The sequence below is a fragment of the Mandrillus leucophaeus genome, unplaced genomic scaffold (genome assembly GCF_000951045.1).
Source record: "Mandrillus leucophaeus isolate KB7577 unplaced genomic scaffold, Mleu.le_1.0 Scaffold52, whole genome shotgun sequence".
Taxonomy (NCBI): Eukaryota; Metazoa; Chordata; class Mammalia; order Primates; family Cercopithecidae; genus Mandrillus; species Mandrillus leucophaeus.
Genome location: NW_012105586.1, coordinates 2,510,183 through 2,518,311, shown reverse-complemented (window position 1 = coordinate 2,518,311; position 8,129 = coordinate 2,510,183).

The following is an 8,129-nucleotide window of genomic DNA, read 5'->3' as shown; positions in this document are numbered from 1 at the left end:
AAAATAGCATCTGCCCCTGAGGTGAGAAAAGCATGGTTATTATTCCTCACTTCAGATGAGGAAATGGTGCTCATGAATTAATCTACTTTCCAAAAGTCACACAATTGACACATGACAAAGCCCAGATTCCAACCCCAGGCAGGCTGATTCCAGACCTGAAGCTCATAATCACTGACAGGGTGATCACAAGGTGTTTCTACAGAAAGCAAGCTTAGGTGAAACTCCTGTCATCTATGAAGGCTCTGGGAGCTGTGCTGTAGGGGATGTGCAAGTCTAGTGGTGACTGTGTGTGCAGGAGAAAGAATGGGAAGTGGCTCAGATGAGCATTTTGCAGATGAAATATAAATGGGGGTGGGTGGGTAAGGGCTGTGTAAAGACACCAGTGTTGGAAATGTTCTGGGGGCTGGGGTAGTTTTGTGTCTGTTTGTGTGTGTGTGTGTGTGTGTGTGTGTGTGCTTGAGCATGCCACAGTAAGAGTATCAAAAGGTTAAGAGGAAGCTAAAGATGTAAGAAAATTCAGTCAAGTGCAGAGCTGAGTCAGTGGGTGAGAGGCTGCTGAGGGTGCAGAAAGTCCCTCATGGTGGGTACCATGAGATAAAGGATCTGGAGCAAGGCAGGGTTCATCAACCAGCACCATTAAAAACTGACTGTGCATCTCGCCAGAGCCTCACTTTGCTCTTCGGTAAAATGGACAGTCCTTGCAAGGACTAAAAGGAAAAAAATGATGTCTGCAAAAGCTTGTGGCACTGTATAAAGGGCCAAATAATTAGTAGTATATGAGAGTTGGTCTTTACACAGAAGGAGATTGTGATTTCACTGGGGAGACAAAGTGACCCCAAGTGGGACAATTAAGTGTCTAAGTGTCAGACACTCTGACAGTTTCTATCTGTCCCCAGTGGAGAGGACTGTGGGAGAAGACTTGAGGGAAGACACAGAACTAGACACATCCTCCAAGGCCTGCTGTACAGGGAGGAGGACATGTTGTCAATCAACTCTCACACCAGATCAGCCCCATCAACATGCATCAAGGGCCTGTCATATGCCGTGTGCTTTCCAAGTCTATTCAGTGAAGCCAATCATAACACCTCTGTTGCAGCATTAATGTACAAGGATTAACTTTGATGATGTCTGTGGTAGCCTGAATAATAGTCCCCAAAAGATGTCCATATCCTAATACCTAGAACCTGCGAATATGTTACTTTACATGGTAAAAAGGACTCTGCGGGTGTGGTTAAGGACCTCAAGGTGGAGAGATTATCCTGGATTATTCAAAAGGGCTCAATGTCATCACAAGAATCATTATAAGAGGGAGGCCAGAGGATCAAGCCCAGAGGGACAAAATGTAAGGATGGAAACAGATGTCAGAGAGGAGAGAAGAGAATACACTGCTGGCTTTGAAGATAGAGGAAAGGGCCACGAGCCAAGGAATGTAGTCAGCCTCTAGAAGTTGGAAAGGGCAAAGAAATGAACTTTTCCCTAGAGCTTCCAGAAGGAATATGGGCCTGCCAATACCTTAGTTTTAGCCCAGTGAAACAGATTTCAGACTTCTGATGTCTGGAACTGTAAGAAAATAAAGTCATGTTCTTTTAAGCCAACAAGCTTGTGAGACTTTGTTTCAGCAGCGATGGGAAAGAAACAGAGTATATGTCAAACACCAAGCATAGTGTCTGTCCCATAGTAAGCCCTCAGTAAAGGTTATTGTGGTAGAAGTATTGGTTCCCCACCACCGTCCAACTCTCAGTGCTTAATCTGGCCACAGAGACAGAAATAAGACCCTTAAGTCATTCACCAAACTTTCACCGATAGCCTGGGGTCATAGTAGCCCACAGTCAAGACTGAAATAACAGTCTGGACACAATTTCATATCAACTTCTTGCTACCTCTGTGTTGGGCAAGTTGCTTCCTCTCTCCTTGTTTTCTCATGGCTACCTCATAGGGTTGTTGTGAGCATAAAATGAAACTGTGCAGGTGAAAATCTAATATTTCTGCTGGAAGGTGGGGATACATGATGGACAAGAAAGTCCCTGCCATTGAGAAGCTTACAGTGCAGGGGGAAAGGTGGGCACAATCACAGGCTCCCCAGGCTGCCACAGTGAGTGACAGAGACAGTGGCAGTGAGTCCTGGATGCTCTGTGAGCACAGCAGGAGCGCGCAGTCGAGAAGGGAGCTTGCTGGAGAAGGTGGGGCTGGGCTAAGGCTTTGAAGGATAAGAATGAGTTAGCCACGAGAAGGAAGATGGAAGATGGGGAGGGCACTCTGGACAGAGCAGATGCATAAGCAGAGTCTAGAAGGGCTGGGTAATGGATCAGCTACCACTCCTACGCTCTCTGCAGAAGGAAGAAGCTGTGCAGAATACAAGGTTTGACTGGTCAGAGAGCAGGACTCCAGCCGCAAGATTTTTCTGTAGCTTTCCTTTGGCCTCAATCTCCAGCCCAATCCTGGGCAGCCAAAGTGGATGGTATAAGAGCACTGGGCACCTGGGGGAAGGCAAAGGAGGAGGCAGAGGAGCACTGACCCAGGAGGCAGGAGGCAGGCTCATCTCTGCCCATGGCTGACTCACTGTGTGGCTCTGTTCCAGGGATTCTTTTTTTTTTTTTTTTTTTTTTTTTTTGAGACAGAGTCTAACTTTGTCGCTCAGGCTAGAGTGCAGTGGCACGATCTCGGCTCACGGCAACCTCTGCCTCCTGGGTTCGAGCAATTCTCCTGCCTCAGCCTCCTGAGTAGCTGGGACTACAGGCGCGTGCCACCACACCCAGCTAATTTTTTATTTTTAGTAGAGACGGGATTTCACCATGTTGGCCAAGCTGGTCTTGAACTCCTGACCTCAGGTGATCTGCCTGCCTCAGCCTCCCAAAATGCTGGGATTACAGACGTGAGCCACCGCACATGGCCTGTTTCGAGGATTCTGCTCGGTTTGCTTCTCTGTTCTGGGATGGTTTCCCTTTGTGTAGAATGAAAGGGCTAGACTAAGGTTTCTGCCAGGCACAAAAGCCCTAACTGTAATAAGTCAACTCACTTTATTTATTTTTTATTTTTTATTTTTGAGACAGGGTCTCACTCTGTCACCCAGGCTGGAGTGCAGTGGGACTACCTTGGCTCACTGCAGCCTTGACCCTCCTCAGGCTAAAGTGATTCTCCTGCCTCAGCCCCCTGAGTAGCTGAAACTACAGACATGCACCACCACACCTGGCTAATTTTTAGAATTGTTTTGTTGTTTTTTTTTTTTTGTAGATACAGGCTTTCACCATGTTGCCTGGGCTGGTCTTGAATTCCTAAGCTCAAGCGATCCTCCTGCTTTGGCCTCCCAAAGTGCTGCGATTACTGGTGTGAACCACTATGCCCGGCCAGCTTACCCCATTTTAGAGATCAGTTTGCTTGCTTCCACTCCCCTAGTAGTACCTCTGTCTTCTGTGACCCGTAGACTTCCTCCAAAAGCCAGAAACCACCTACACAGGACCATCAGACCCTTCACAGCTGTGGCAGACATGCAAGTGTGCACGCAAGTGTGTGTGTGTGTGTGTGTGTGTGTGTGTTGGGGTTGTTTTGGAAACCAGCATGGGTCTGTAGACCTTCTCTGCTCTTGAAGCAAATCTCTAGACATGGTTAACAGAAGGAGGGCTGAGCTTGGCAGCTTGAAAGAAAATAGTTAATTCCCACCATTCAGTCTGGTGTGGTGGCTCCCACTTGTAATCCCAACATTTTGGAAGGCCCAGGTGGTAGGATTGCTTGAGGCCAGAAGTTGGAGGCCAGCCTGGGCAACATCGTGAGACCCTATCTCTACAAAAACAAAAAAAGAAAGAAAGAAAGAAAGAAAGAAAGAAAGAAAGAAAGAAAGAAAGAAAGAAAGAAAGAAAGAAAGAAAGGAAGGAAGGAAGGAAGGAGGAAAGAAAGAAATTAAATACATTAAATTAAATTAAAGAAAGAAAATAAAATAAAACAATAGCCAGGTATGGTGGTGTCACCTATAGTCCTAGCTACTTGAAAGTCCTAGCTACTGAAATGGGAGGATCACCTGAGCCCAGGAGCCCAGGATCACCCCACTGCACTCCAGCCTGGGCGACAGAGACGTTGTCTTTAGAACAACAATAACAACAACAACAAAACCAAAAACTTCCAACCCTCCATGTCCAGCCTCACCAGCAATTTCTGAGCATAGAAATTACTGTGTATTGCCAGGTAATATTCTCTCTCTCTCTCTCTCTCTCTTTCTACCTGCCCCTTGCACTTTCTCCCTCCCTCTCCTTGCTAAGGAACAAGGGACTCTGAAAGGGTCACCTTATCCTTCCTATCACCTCCAGAAAGAACTGTGCTGCACCCATATTTTCCCCATCGCTGGCATTCTGGTGACAGCATTAAAGTCCCTGGATCTAGCAATGCCTGATGTCAATCTACTTTGGACTTTGTAGTTGTGAGCCAATAATTCTGCCCCTTCGACCTCTTTTTCCCCAAAGCAACTTAAGTTAGATTTCTGTCACTTCCATTCTAAAGATTCTTTTTTTTTTTTTTTCTGAGACAGAGTCTGGCTCTGGAGTTGCCCAGGCTGGAGTGCAGTGGTTGGATCTCAGCTCACTGCAAGCTCTGCCTCCCGGGTTTACGCCATTCTCCTGCCTCAGCCTCCCGAGTAGCTGTGACTACAGGTGCCCACCACCTCGCCCGGCTAGTTTTTTATATTTTTTAGTAGAGACGGGGTTTCACCGTGTTAACCAGGATGGTCTCGATCTCCTGACCTCGTGATCCACCCTTCTCAGCCTCCCAAAGTGCTGGGATTACAGGCTTGAGCCACCGCACCTGGCCTCTAAAGATTCTTAACTGACAATCTCCAAACGAAACTGCCTGCTTTTTTCTTAGAAATGTGTGAGAACAAGATATTTCAGCCTTTGATAACAGCCGGGGTCTTAGAGTCTTTGCAGACAAATGTCCCGAACATTGTCTGATTTAACTCTCTCCTTTTGTAATGTGAGTGAGTCCCCTGTGGTCACACAAAAAGCAGAAAATGTGTTCAATAACTTTGAGGAGCTGGAGAGAAAAATCAGAAACCTGGCTTTCTTCACGTCTCTCAACAGTAGACACGGCTCAGCCGGTGTGAGGCTGCCGGAGAAAGGATGAGCAGTCCATCCCAGAATCTCGCCCTATCACCCAGGCTGGAATGCAGTGGTGCATTCTTGGCTCGCTGCAACAAACTTCTGCCTCCTGGGTTCAAGAGAGTCTCATCCTCAGCCTCTTGAGTAGCTGGCATTACAGGCGTGTGCCACCACACCCGGCTAATTTTTGTATTTTTAGTAGAGACAGGGTTTTGCCATATTGGCCAGGCTGGTCTCAAACTCCCGGCCTCAAGTGATCTGCCTGCCTCGGCCTCCCAAAGTGCTGGGATTACAGGTGTGAGCCATCGCGCCCGGCCTCCTCTTCTTATAAGAACACCAGTCGTACTGGATTAGGGCCCACCTTAATGATCACATTTCAAAATATAAGTTGGTGCAAAAGTCATTGTGGTTTTTGCCATTAAAAGTAATGGCAAACTGCAATGACTTTTGCACCAACCTAATAATTACCCCTTTAAAGGCCCTGTCTTCAAATATAGTCACGTTATGAGATACTGAGGTTAACTTTTTTTGAGATGGGATCTCACTCTGCAGCCCAGGCTGGAGGACAGTGGTGCAATCATGGTTCACTGCAGCCTTGACCTGCAACAAACTTCTGCCTCCTGGGTTCAAGAGAGTCTCATCCTCAGCCTCTTGAGTAGCTGGCATTACAGGCGTGTGCCACCACACCCGGCTAATTTTTGTATTTTTAGTAGAGACAGGGTTTTGCCATATTGGCCAGGCTGGTCTCAAACTCCCGGCCTCAAGTGATCTGCCTGCCTCGGCCTCCCAAAGTGCTGGGATTACAGGTGTGAGCCATCGCGCCCGGCCTCCTCTTCTTATAAGAACACCAGTCGTACTGGATTAGGGCCCACCTTCATGATCACATTTCAAAATATAAGTTGGTGCAAAAGTCATTGTGGTTTTTGCCATTAAAAGTAATGGCAAACTGCAATGACTTTTGCACCAACCTAATAATTACCCCTTTAAAGGCCCTGTCTTCAAATATAGTCACGTTATGAGATACTGAGGTTAACTTTTTTTGAGATGGGATCTCACTCTGCTGCCCAGGCTGGAGGACAGTGGTGCAATCATGGTTCACTGCAGCCTTGACCTCCCAGGCTCAAGCAATCCTTCCATGTCAGCCTCCTGAGTAGCTGGACTACAGGCACACACCACCACGTCCAGCCAATTTTTAGATTTTTTATAGAGACAGGGTCTCACTATGTTGCCTTGCCCAGGCTGGTCTCAAGCTCCTGGGCTCAAGCGTTCCTCTTGCCTCTGCCTCACAAAGTGCTGGGATTACAGGCGTGAGCCACCACACCCAGCCAGATTTCAACATACGAATTTGGGGGGACACAATTCAGTTCAGTTCGTTACACCCCCTTATTTCCTCACTTCTGTTCATTGCCACATCTCCAAGGTGCACCACCACTCTCTATTGTTTTGATGATTTTCAATGTCCAACAAACCACCCCAAACTCAGTGGCTTAAAAGAACAATCACTTGATTGTATCTCATGGTCCTAGGGGTGGTTGAGGCTCAGCTGCATGACTGTCACTTAGGATCTTTCATGTGGTTGTAGCCGGATGGTGGCTGAGTCAGGAGTCACCTGAAGATTTCACCCATGCCTCTTACCTGGGCTGCAATGGCTAGGACAGATGGAGGCTGGTCCATCGTGTCTCTCTGCATGCAGCCTCCTTGTGTGGCCAGCCTGAGTTCCTCAGTGGTGATGGACTTCCCCACAGCAAGTGGTCCAAAGTGGAAGCTGCCAGTCCTCTTCTAAGAACTGGCCCGGCATCTCCTTCATCATTTTCTATTGGTTAAAATAGTCACGGTGGCCAGAGGCAGCAGTTCATGCCTCTAATCCCAGCACTTTGGGAGGCTGAGACGGCCAGATCACCTGAGGTCGGGAGTTCAAGATCAACCTGAACAACATAGAGAAACCCCATCTCTACTAAAAATACAAAATTAGCCGGGTGTGGTGGTGCATGACTGTAATCCCAGCTACTTGGGAGGCGGAGGTGCGGGAGAATCGCTTGAACCCAGCAGACGGAGGTTGCGGTGAGCCGAGATCGCACCATTGCACTCCAGCCTAGGCAACAAGAGCAAAGCTCCATCTCAAAACAAAACAAAACAAAACAGTCACGAGTTCCGGGCGCCATGGTTCATGCCTATAGTCCCAGTATTTTTGGGAAACCAAGGCAGGATTGCTTGAGTTTGAGACCACCCTGGCTAACATAGCCAGACACGATCTCTACTAAAAATAAAAACAAAAATACTAGCTGGTCCCAGCTACTTGGAAGACGGAGATGGGAGGATCACCTGCACTCCAGCCTGGGCAATAGTCAGACCCCATAACAAAACAAAACAAAAATAGTCACAGGGAAATCCAGATATAAGAGAGCAGAGGAATGGATTCCTCCTCTCCGTTGGGAACTACATGCATCTATAGAAAAGGAGAGAATTGGTGGTGACCATCCTGAAGATGAGTGACCTCTTCCATTAATCAGATTCTCTCCCAGAGGCAATGCGTTATTGAGGCTGCTGGCTTTAAGCCATTCACTTCCAAGCTTCTTTCTTGTAGCTGGCGTTGTGAGCCACTGAGTCCCAAACCCGTGTTTGGTATCTGGACACTCAGTGCTGGACTTACCCTTTCTGAAGATGACTCTGTGTGTGCTTTGTTTATTAACTCTGCTCCCCTCTCCTTCCTCTTGATACTGTGCCTTTTTTTTTTTTCTTTTTCTTTTTTGACACAGGGTCTTGCTATGTCCCCCAGGCTGGAGGGCAGTGGATCAATTATCTGCACACTGCAGCCTCCATTTCTTGGCCTCAAGTGATTCTCCCGCCTCAGCTTCCCAAGTAGCTGGGACCACAGGTCTGTGCCACCACACCCAGCTAATTTTTTGGTATTTTTTTGTAGTGACACGGTTTCACCAGGTTGTCCAGGTTGGTCTCGAACTCCTGAGCTCAGGTGATCCTCCCATCTCAGCCTCCCAAAGTGCTGCGATTACAGGCGTAAGCCCCCGCACCTGGCCTGTAATGAGTCTT